The sequence below is a fragment of the Mustela erminea genome, chromosome 11 (genome assembly GCF_009829155.1).
Source record: "Mustela erminea isolate mMusErm1 chromosome 11, mMusErm1.Pri, whole genome shotgun sequence".
Lineage (NCBI taxonomy): Eukaryota > Metazoa > Chordata > Mammalia > Carnivora > Mustelidae > Mustela > Mustela erminea.
The window spans coordinates 60,056,781-60,068,928 of NC_045624.1; the positions used below are offsets into that span (position 1 = coordinate 60,056,781).

At 36.5% G+C, this 12,148-nt stretch overlaps 1 protein-coding gene across 4 annotated transcripts in view; it reads left to right on the forward strand.

Moving 5' to 3' along the window:
- The window catches only part of ETV1 (ETS variant transcription factor 1), a 245,643-nt gene that overhangs the window by 26,201 nt on the left and 207,294 nt on the right, over window positions 1-12,148 (forward strand). For 3 of the 4 annotated variants that reach the window (XM_032305975.1, XM_032305974.1, XM_032305977.1), the window contains exon 2: window positions 10,648-10,707. The exons of the other annotated variant lie outside the window; for it this stretch is intronic. The gene's annotated coding sequence lies outside the window, so the exon portion shown is untranslated. The remainder of the gene's footprint in view (window positions 1-10,647; window positions 10,708-12,148) is intronic. 4 annotated transcript variants of the gene reach the window in all.

The following is a 12,148-nucleotide window of genomic DNA, read 5'->3' on the forward strand; positions in this document are numbered from 1 at the left end:
TGACCAAATATTATCCACTGCTGTTACTATGACTTCCAATACTATGTTGAATAAATGTGCTGTGAGTAGATGGATATCTTTGTCTTGTTCCTGATGTTAGAGGAAAAGCTCTTAGCTTTTTAGCATTAAATGTGATGTCAGCTCTAAGCTGGTCATCATGGCCTTAATTATTTTGACTTACATATCCTCTATACCAACTTTGCTGTGAGTTCTTATCATAAAAGGGTATTAAATTTTATTAAACTTTTTTCCCCATCTTTTGAGATCATGTGTGTTCTATCCTTCATTTTGTTAATATGGTGTCTCACACTGATTTTTCAGATCTTGACCATGCTTTGCATCCCTGAAATAAATCCCACTTGATTGTAGTGTGTGCTCCTTTTGATGTACTGTTGGATTCAGTTTGCTAATATTTTATTGAAGATTTTGTAGCTATGTTTGTCAGGGATATTGGTGCTTAGTTTTCTTTTCTTATAATGTCCTTGTTTGGTTCCCCCCAATTTTAATGACTTTATTTATTAATTTTTAAAGATTTTATTTATTTGACAGACAGAGATCACAAGTAGGCAGAGAGGTAGGCAGAGAGAGAGAGAGAGAGAGAGAGAAGAAGGCTCCCTGCCGAGCAGAGAGCCTGATGCAGGGCTCAATCCCAGGACCCTGGGATCATGACCTGAGCCGAAGGCAGAGGCTTTCGCCCATTGAGCCACCCAGGTGCCCCCAATTTTAATGACTTTAAAAAGCAATGAACGTTGTTTATCTCTCACAGTTCATATGAATCATGAATTCAAGAGCAGCTTAGGTTAGGCAGTTCTTGCTTAAGGTTTCTCGTGATGTTGTGAGGTGATGTTGAAATCATCTGAATGCTCAGCTGAAGCAGAAGTACCCAATTCCACAGTAGCTCACCTAAGTGACTGGAAAGTTGATGCTGCTGTTTTTGAGAGCTGCCTCCACATAACCCTTTCTCAGGACGGCTTGAGTGTCCTCACAATATGGCAATTGGCTTACCTATGAGTGACAAAAGAGCTAGGGGCAGACAAAAGCTATTCTTTTTAGGGCCCCCAACCTTGATTTTTATCACACTCTATTCATTAAAAATGGGTCACAATCCAGCCTGCATTCAAGGGAAGGGAAATTAGGCTCCTCCTATTAAAGAAAGAAATGCCAGGGGCGCCTGGGTGGCTCAGTGGGTTAAGCCGCTGCCTTCGGCTCAGGTCATGATCTCAGGGTCCTCGGATCGAGTCCCGCATCGGGCTCTCTGCTCAGCAGGGAGCCTGCTTCCCTCTCTCTCTCTCTCTGCCTGCCTCTCCATCTACTTGTGATTTCTCTCTGTCAAATAAATACATAAAATCTTTTAAAAAAAGAAAGAAAGAAAGAAAGAAAGAAAGAAAGAAAGAAAGAAAGAAAGAAAGAAATGCCAGTGAATTTTCAGAGAAATCACCAAAGACCCAATGGAAAATTGCTTATTTCTTAATTAAGACTCATTATTTCAGTTTAATGCCTAGTAAACTCACTAAACATAACTGACTTCCTTAGTAAGCTGATTTTTTCCATCCTCCCACTTTTCCTCCCTCCCTTTCCTTTCCTCTTTCTCATTCTTTCCTCTCTTTCTTTCTTTTTTTTCTTCTTTTCTTCCTTCTCTTTCTCTCTCTCTCTCTATTTCTTTCTCTTTATTCTTTTAAAATTTGCTATTTTACTCAACGGATCACCTCAGTTTTCTACTTTGGCATCTAGTAGACATAGCTGAAGTATTTGTTCCAAGGTCACCCAACAAAATATGGAACTCAGTCTAAGTTTTCCAAGTGACAGATTCACTCCCATTATTTTCAGTTATTTTGAAAAAAAAAAAAAACACCATTAATGACAGGAGCTTTACTTTTATTCCAAGGTTTGTGATCATGAATCTATGATTCAGGGAAGTGCGTTTCTAGTGAATATGAGACAGATACCAAGGTGGAGGGGGGGTTATGAAAACGTGAAGTGACAAGGTCATAGAGAGAATTTTGTTACCCATATAATATAAGTCTGGGTGCATGATGTGGTAAAATGAATTGAGGACTAGATAATGCACTGCAGACCTTTCAGATAGCAGGAGCAAAAGTCATTTTTTCTTTTATTTCTTATTTATTTTAATTAATAATGCATGATGATGATCTCAGCAGTTTAGCACAGCAAGTTCCAATTCTCTCATTTTCTATCTGCAGAACAGAGATGTGACTCTGCTGTCAATATAGGTTGTGGCATTTGTTACATAATAACAACAAGAATCATATTTAGTGTGGCTAACTTTTTGAACCTCTCTACAACAAAAGGATGCAGTGTTGTCTTATGCAAAGAGATGAAGTCATGTCATGTCTTGTTTGAGTTAAGGGGATAAAGCTACATAGTGGGCAGAGACAAGGGTTAAGAAAGTCATTCTCTGAATATAATGAAACAGAGCAAGAAAAATAATACCACTTTAGAGTTTCATAGAATATCATAGCTGAGCTATATTAAAGAAGTATAAAATATAGTCTTCCTTCAATACTATTTACTACTAACATATTTTATATTTAATTTCCAGTGAATTACATTTTGAAAGTAAAATGTTAATCAAGAATAGCAAAAGTTTTCAAAATTATAAATATCTTTGCCACTCTCAAGCTAGATGTATGCTATATTCTCCATCTGAATTTCAGTGCTCATAGATCAAAGACTAACATCAAGAGAACTTTCTCTGACATTGAAGGTCAGAAACTTCAGAAATAGTGCTAATAGAATAAGAACACAAAGGTGCTATCCAAGAATGTCTGTGTTTACTGTACATTCAGACAGCTAAATAATTTTTTCAAAGTTTAGTTATACACTGGACAGTCTCATTTCAGCTTGCATTGGAAGAATTTTTAGTGGTTTCTTAGGAAAAGAAACTTCCATGTCAGCTGCCAGAAAGCAACATGATGGCCACTGTTTGTTCTATGCAATTACAAAAATAGCAACGGCCTGTGAGCATGAAAGCTGTGCCAACTTGTGTTTCAGGGTAACGCATTCTAGTATAAGATAATTTCAGGTAACAGTTTTGTGACTTAGAGAAAAGAAATTACCAACTGATAATTGATTTTCAGACTCACCCCAAGACTCACCCTCCCTTGTAGGACTCTAGGTTTTAAAGAAATTTAGAGAAATTCAAAAGTTTTGTTTAAATCTTTCTAAAGAATAAAATAAGAGTAGCTTTCTTGAGTAGAGGGCTCTGCAGATGATTGATAGGAGTGTGTCACTGAGTTTAAATTTAAACACTTGCCAGAAGACAGATTGTAGTGCAAAAGTCTATGGAAGTAAATATTATCTGAATCAAATGACAATTTATTCACCCAGAAAATTATTACAGTGTACAAAAACAAAAATTTTGAGGTTTTAGGTAATTCCTAAACCCCAGGACATAAATTCCATTTTTTTCTTTTTTCTCCTCTATTTTTCTTCTAAAATGGAAGAATGAAAAACCTAAGAATAGGTGACATAAGACAGACATAGAAGCCCAACCTGAGTTTTGTCAGACTCGGTCAGAGCTTGGTCCATTGCTAACAAGAAACACTGCCATCAATGTGTGTGTGTGTGTGTGTGTGTGTGTGTGTGTGTGTGTAGAGAACAGAATCAGCTAATGAAATCAAGCTTTCCTTGATGAATCTAGGTTTCTAATTGAAATCTTTTCATGATTTGGCTGTATATGGAGGCATGCTAGAATCTGTCAATGTAGCCCATGGGGAAGTGGGCAGGAAACAGGCTGTCAGGTTTTGTGCCATTTCAGATGGAGTGGAGAATGCTGTTTGATACTGCAATTCAAGGAGTATCAAAGAAGGCTTGGGGTCAAAGTCAACCTGAAAGCTCCTTTCTTTCATCTAAAAGACAGGTCAAATCATACTATTCCTCCCATTTTTTTTTTTTCTTAAGAAGGAGAAAATATAGAAGAGAGCAAAGAAAACATTCAAAGTGAAGACATAGGCAGACAAAGAGAAAAAATCTTATACTTGTCAAAGGCAAAGGACAGGAGAACTTCAAGCAGACTGCACAGTGAAGGAGCAGATGGGGTGGCTGATTCCAATAGTGTCCAGAGCAGCTAGAACCATAGAAATACAGGTGACAGTGTCTGAACAATTGCAGAAATAAAATGTCGTGGAACATTGGCACTGAGAGAGCAACATACGTGGATTGACCAAGTACAATACTAGGGGACAAAATAAAAGAAAGATGCAGATAGACGATCAATCAATCCTATTCATATAGAAAATCTTCCTCAGGATGTTGATTTTACTGCAATAAGAGAGTGAAAGAAGGAAAGGTATGGTATTTTTGTTGTTTTTCTTTTTAATCCTCTTTTCCAAGGGGTTAATATTTTGTGTTTTGGGAATCCAGACAGAAGATCTTTTACCTATGAGATGGCAACTCTCCATCATCTGGATGTCATTTGGTGGGGAGAGTGCAGGCAGAGGGAGGGGACCGAATTACGTGAGGCTGTTGAGCATAGGGGGTAGACCCGAATGGCAATGCTTTAAATCTTTGCTTAGATGAGGAAGGGAAGAGGTTTTGCAGGCTTAACACCAATTTTTCAGGCCCTGGCTGTCCTCAGGAGGCCACAAGAGGGGTGGAAGGAGGACCCTTGTACAGTGTGACTCCTAAACATAGGCCCTTGAGAGTAGCAGCAAATTTCTTTGTGGCTAAGTGTGCTATGAGTGAGAGTCATATTTGAGCCTCTCAGAAGCATCATCATCACTTGACAGAAACGGGAAAAGAAGGCAGCCTTTGGTTGAGCACTGGAAGGAGAAAAGCCATGATGGGATTTCACGTGGCATGAGAAGGTGTTCTAAGCACCTTGTAATCCTCAAGCATTCTTCTGTAGAGCGACAGAGAGATCCAAACCTCTCATAACTGGGAATCAGAGTCAACTTAATTTGCTTTTAAATAATAATAATGATGAGATACTTCTTGCTTTTGAGTGTTGAGGAGAAAATACTTACCCCAAATTACGTTTAGTGTGCTGTAAGAGTTTCCTGAGCATGGCATGGGCTTCATTTGTAGATGAAAACAATCTTAACACTTTGAAGATTCGAAGTCAACAGATACACTGAAGCTTCTCTTCTAAGGAGGGAAGAAATGTAAAAAACAGTAAAAGAATGGAAGTATACCAGAAATAAAACAGATTTCTGTGATCTGCACTAGAATAAGGAATACCTACAATTATTCATTCTCTGTCCCTTAGATCATCAAAGAGAACATGGTGATAGTGAAATGCACAGGAGATCACATGACACCCCAGGGAGCTAGATAGCCCTCAAAAATATTTCCATGAGACACATACCTGTCTTTTTACTGTTTTTATTGCCTTCTGTTAACCCTTAACTCCATTTTCTCAAAATGTTAAACTTTATTTTTCACATAGCAAGTTTATCTCAGTCTTTCATTATTTTTTTAAATCTTCTATTTGTCTTTTAAATTATGCTTTATTCTAACTTACTAAATGCATACTCTTATAATTTTCCTAATTTTGGTCTCTAGTTTTAATTTTTGGCCATATCTTTCTCACTTCAAAATTTTTCTTCAGTTTTAATTCAAGGTTTCCCTTTTTTTAATACCCATATTCCTCTTCTTAAAGTTTTATATCTTTATTTACTTTTATGACTTATCTTGATAATAGCTGAACAGAGCGACCACTGTGTGGAAGAGGATGACATCTTTGATCTTCCTATTCTGATGTATGTCACCTATATTCCCCGTGCTTTGTTTATTTATTCTTTTAAATAACTAGTATTAAGGCAATGATATAGGGGTCTAAATATTACATCTGCATAATTAATTGTCCCAGTGACATTTATTCAATAGTCTTGTCCCTATGACCTCTGATACTACCTCTGTTATGTATCGCATTTCTGTACATCCGTCAGTCAACTTCAGATCTCACTATTGTACTTTATTGATTATTTTTACTGACATATATATGACTACATAAATCACATGTATTATATAATTATATATATTACTTATATATGTATATATTATACAGTTATTTTCCAATACATACATGTTGTAATAGCCATAAGGAAAATTAAAAGAAGTTAGGACTGTGATTACATGCAAGAGGGAGGAAAGAAATGAGTCAGAGATGGACACACAAAGGAGTTCAAAACTACTAATATTTCTTAGGCTCAGTAGCATGTACATATATGTTTATTAATAGCTATGGAATTATTTTGAATTATGTTGAATATTGAATATTATATTGAATATTATTTTTAATTATTTTCTTTTAATACATACACTTTATTTTTCAACTGCAAATAAATGACTGCAAATATTTTATTTAAATTTACTGATCTGTAAAATTCACATAGAATGCAAGGTAGAGACTTAACAAGGGGAAAGTAAAGTTCTATTTTGTTCACTTTTGAGTTGCAGATAGCTCTAAAATATCCAAGTGTGGATATACATTCATTTCTGGAGCTCAAGGTGGTAGTTCATCCTGTAGATAGAATATTGAATATCTTCAGCATGTAATTTATACATAAGTCAGGGAATGAAATGGTACTGAGAAAAAGAAGATAGCTCCAGACTGTACTCTGTGGAGAACTTTCCTTCAAGGAAGCCCAGAAAGGATAATCTTTCAAGTAGAAGCCAAAATCTTAGTAAATTACGCTGAGAGTCCAAGAAAGTCATGTTTAAAGCAGTGTTTGTTTTCTCTTCTATGAGGAGGTCCCTTTAGCACTGACGGGAGCAGAGAAGTGGTGGGAGCAGCCGGAAGAACTGAGGAGTAAATAGAGAATTCTACTCTAAGAAATTCCTCACAAAACTTCACTCTTATCTCCTCAAGTAAAGTAAAACCCACATCAGAATTGATAAATAGTAGCCAGACAAGCAATACTAACCTTAAACAGTAAACTAGGAGAAGGAAAAAGTATAGGACATCATACAAGTAACAGGCATGGATGTTATCCCTCCCTGTCAGTTCGACGGGGCTAAGGAATGCCCAGGTACCTGATAAAACATTACTTCTCAGGCTTTTGTATTCAGACTAAATTATAACACTGTTTTTCCTCATTCTCCAGCTTCCAGATGGCAGATCTTGGGACTTCTCATCCTCCATAATGACATGACCCAATTCCTATACTCTCCCATATAAAAATACACACACACACACACACACACACACAAATATAGTCTTACTGGTTCTGTTCCTCTGTAGAACCCTGACCAACACATGCTGATATCTGCATAAACAGTGCTGAGCAATACCACAAAATGTGGACTAAACAACCCAAGGGGGCACATCCTTTTTTTCTTTTCTTTTTTTTTTTTTTCCTAAAGATTTTGTTTATTATTTATTTGACAGACAGAGATCACAAGTAGGCAGAGAGGCAGGCAGGGAGAGAGGGAGAAGCAGGCTCCCCGCTGAGCAGAGAGCCCGATGCAGGGCTCGAGCCCAGGACCCTGGGATCATGACCTGAGCCAAAAGCAGAGGCTTTAACCCACTGAGCCACCCAGGTGCCCACTTTTTTTCTTCTTACAACAATGAAGCAAAGGGAATGACATCTAGAAAGAATGATGTAAAGTGGGGAAAGAAAGAAGAAAACTCTCATAGGAAGACATCAGGACTATACATTGCATAAGAAAAATATCTTGAGTCACATGGCTACAAAATACATCTCATTAAGGTACACTTAATGGAGGCTAATAAAACTTAAGCCTCAGGTTATCTTCTCTGACATTGTTACTCCCTCCCCTTTTTTAAAGATTTAGTTTATTTATTTGACAGAACACAAATAAGTGGAGAGGCAGGCTGATGGAAAAGGAGAAGGAGAAGCAGATTCCCTGTTGAGCAAGGAGCCTAACGGTGGGGTTCGATCTCAGGATCCTGGGATCATGATCTGAGTCAAAGGCAGACACTTAACCAACTGAGCCACCCAGGAGCCTCTACATGTGTGCTTTTTAAGTCACTACACCTAATGTTGTATCCATAAATTTTTTTTATTCTTTAACAAAGGCCCTACAGCTTGTATAAATTCACTGAACCTCAATATACCTTTGCCTAAAACTAGGAAGAGTAAATCTTGGTAGTGTGCATAAAAAATTCATAAAGGAAAAAGCAGAGACTCTGCTACAAATGACACCACCACCTCCACAAAAGGTGCTACTTCCTACCCCACAAAAATGTATACAGACCATTTATCCAGCCTTCACACCATATCTCTGGGAGAAAATAAAGCAAAGCTGGCTTGGATACTGTAGAAAGAGAGCTTAGTTAGTCTCACAATTATCTAAGCAAATGGAGTGTCTAGACGGGGACAACCAAAATGGGAAAGAAAAAGAAATAACCAACACAGCAATTAAACAAACACAATATGGCAAAACAACTTAAGATATTAAAGCATGAAAAAGAAAGAAAAAGAGCTCATCCAATAGGAGATTATAACTTGAACAAAAGGCAATTATTCACAATTGCTTCACATTGTAGAACAAATTAAGAAATGTTATTTCTGTAAAATAAGAACTCCAAGATCAAATGTAAGATAAAAAGTAGTTTGAAAATAATTGCAACTGTAAGAGGAAGTGAGGATTAAATTATCATAATAGAATTAATATATTAATTAGAAACAAAGAACAAAAATGATACAACTAAAAATAAAATTGCTGACATAGAGGAAGTATTTAAAATAATCACAGTAGTTACAGAAGGGCTTAAAGAAACAGAATGAAACAATTGGACATGGATGATAGAGCAAGATAAGCTAACATAAATATAATTTTTGTTCTTGGAGTAGAAAAACCTAACACTAGAGCAGAAGATTGTTTTAAAATTCAGTATGAGAGAACTTACCCAAAATAAATAATTAAATCTGCAAATCTAAAGAAAACCCTATATTCCAGGAAATTTTGATCTAGAAACCTCAAGAACAAACTATATGCTGAGATGGATAGTTAAGTGTTGTTTTAAAGAAGTCTTTTGGGGGGACATCTAGAATTCAAATCATCTACAACAGGGAAATACCAGGCTTACATCAAAGTGCTCCTCAGCAGCTTTCAAAGCCAGAATACACCGTTTCCACAATGTTCTTAGGAAAGTATGACCCAGTAATGTTACGGCCAGCCAAATCAGTCCAAGTATAAAGGCACCAGGGAGCTGGGCGGCTCAGTCATTAAGCATCTGCCTTCGTCTCATGTCATGATTCCAGGGTCCTGGCATCAAGCCCTACATCGGGCTCCCTGCTCTGTGGGAAGCCTGCTTCTCCCTCTCCCACACCCCCTGCTTGTGTTCCCTTGCTTTCTCTCTCTCTCTGTCAAATAAATAAATAAAATCTTAAAAAAAAATAAAGGCAATTTGAGGACTGTATCCTCAAACATGAAATGTATCAGGAACAACACAATCTACGCATCTTCCTTGGAAGGAATAATGTTTGACAAATTCAGCAAAGTATGAGGAAGATAAAACTTAGGAACACAAAAGAAGCCCAAGATGATTAGTGGTAAACATTAAACAGGTGGAACAAAACCAGCTGGAAGCAGCAGTGGGAATTATTCCTTTTATAGAAATGTCATAAGTTTGCAAAAGTTTATACAGTATAAAATATTCATAGTCAAATTGAATTAAGATTTTTCATTTTATTTAAAATAAAACATGTAATATTCCATTTTATAAAAATATTTCTATCAATTTATATCATTTTATAAAAATACTTCTATCAAAGCAGTTGTTTACATGTATAGGATATATGCATTTTCTTTGTGATAAGACAATTCCAGGGGACTGGCGTTTGAAGATTTCTAAAAAATCTTTCTCTTTATAATATCTCTGCAAAATTTGAAAATCGATATAATTCATACTTATCACTTTGCAGAAACAAAGTGATTTTAAAAAAAACACAATAAAACCCCATAGCAATAATTTTTTAATGTTAACTAGCATTAATTAAGGAGGGTAGATATGAGAATTATTCTTCTTTGTGTTTTTTCAGATGAATTATAATTCCCCCTACTATCAAAATATTATAAAATGTACACAGAAGTAAAGTTGTAAGGGAGAGAGTAAATACAGAAAACTATTTGAAAATGTTTGAAGCAATGGGACCTAGAAAAGGCTGTAATTGGAAGGAAATGTAGATTAACAATGGGGTTTTCATTAAAATAGAGGAAGCTAGAACATTTTTCTATGCTGATATGAAAGATCTTATATAGCCAGAGAATTTGATGCTGCAGGTGATAGAGATAACTAAGTGAAGGACCATAGTTCTTTGAAGAGGTTGTAAAGGGTGGAACCCAGAGGACTAGCTGAGTGATTGTCCTTGGACACAAAAGAGGTCTAGTCATTCATCGTAAGAAAAGAGAAGAGCGAAAAATCTGGGCCCCAATGAAAGCAGGTCATGTTTAGAGTCAGAAAATGGAAGGAGTTTGATTCTGGTTTTTAAATTTCGTTAATGAACTTTGTCACGAGGTTCTTACCTGAGCATAAAGTAGACAGAAAGACTCTTGGCATTGGTTAAATAATGTGAGTTAGTATAACAAAACAAATCCAACGTTCTCAGCAGCTGAACATGATAAATATATTTTTATGATGTGTACAAAATCAGTGTGAGTATTCCTGATAGGCCAGTCTCTTCTTCACTGCCACTTAGGACTCATTTTTCTTTCCAGCTTGTAACTTCAGCATCTTCTGGATCCTCATAGAGCTTTTCCATTCAGCCAGAAGATCAGGTAAGAGAAGCACTGTATGTAGGAGATTTTTTTTTTATGGCCAGGTCTGAAAGTGATGGATATACCTTCTGCCTGTGTTCTGTTGGCCAGAATTCAGGAACATGATTACCTCCAACTAAAAGGTTGCTGGAGAATATAGTCAGCTTATGATTCTAGGAGAAAGAGAAAATGATTTGGGGGGAAGCTAACCAATTTCTGCCTCAACAGTGGTATGAAGTAATTTCAGGTGGTGGGACAATCAGGCTGTATGAGATGTAATATGATCGTTGGGCCAACTGAGTGCCATAAAAAGAAAATCTTAAATTATTTTTGAAATTTTAATTAAAGAACACATAGCAAGAAGTTCTGGTCTCAGTTGGGTGACTTCCTGTATGGTTATTAATTAGTTCAGATACAGAATAGGGGGGTAGGATGTCTCATCCAGACCGATTTTCCCAAATGAGTAAGTTCAAGGGACAGTAAAATAACCAATTGAGAATATTTATAAAAGAGAAATATTATCTATGGACCATAGAAACAAGACTGATCTCGGAAGCAGGTGGATATTGAAAAAGTAATGGAGTTAAACACTATAGATTTCAAAGAAGTCAAAGATGTATAGGAGTACACATATTTGATAGAAACACTATAAAAATGAAATTGTTTATCTTAGAGTAGATTGCTTTAAATATCTATTTTAAAACTTTCTGGTAATAACAGGGTTTATGCATATTTTCATAAAAAGCAATGGCAGCAATAGAATGGATAAAAGTTCATTGGAAAAGAGAACAAAAAAATGAAAGGTCAGGGCATAGGATTTGTACTTACAAAAATTATAAAGAAAAGTGTTGAAGGAGGAAAACGATCAGCTGTAAGTTCTAGCCTTTGATGAGTAAGTTGGGTAAGAAAAAAAATAGATGACAACTTGAATGGTGGAAAATGTATTTTACCCTCAGGGATGAATCTCAAAAAATGAGGTTAAGTAATGGGTTCTAAGTAATGATGGAAAGTAAGGAATTCTAAGTAGCCCACATAGATCCTGTGGTAAGTGAGAAAGGAAACAACTTCAAGTTAGGAAAAGGAAGAAATTACCCCAGTTGATATCTGGGTTTCACCTAAAGCCAGGAGAAGAGGGTATTTCAAGAGGAGGTTAAAGATACTGAGGTGATTTCTGACCTAAGTGGGTGATCTAGGAGTTGTTGTGAGTTTGTGAAGGAGGGTGTGTGGGTGCTAAGGTCAGTGGCTGTCAGGGGTGGTGTGGAGATGACACTAGAAGGACAATCTGGAGCACTTACATGGTGGTGACTGAGGTGAGAAGAACTAGAACGTACGATGCACTTGCAGGCTTGCAGCAAAGCAGTACTCTCAGTATTACTCTGAATTCTTCTCTCAGGAACCTGCCCCTAGAAAGGAGGGAAGGAACACAGGAAATAGAAGAAATGTGACAGATGTGAGAATATTT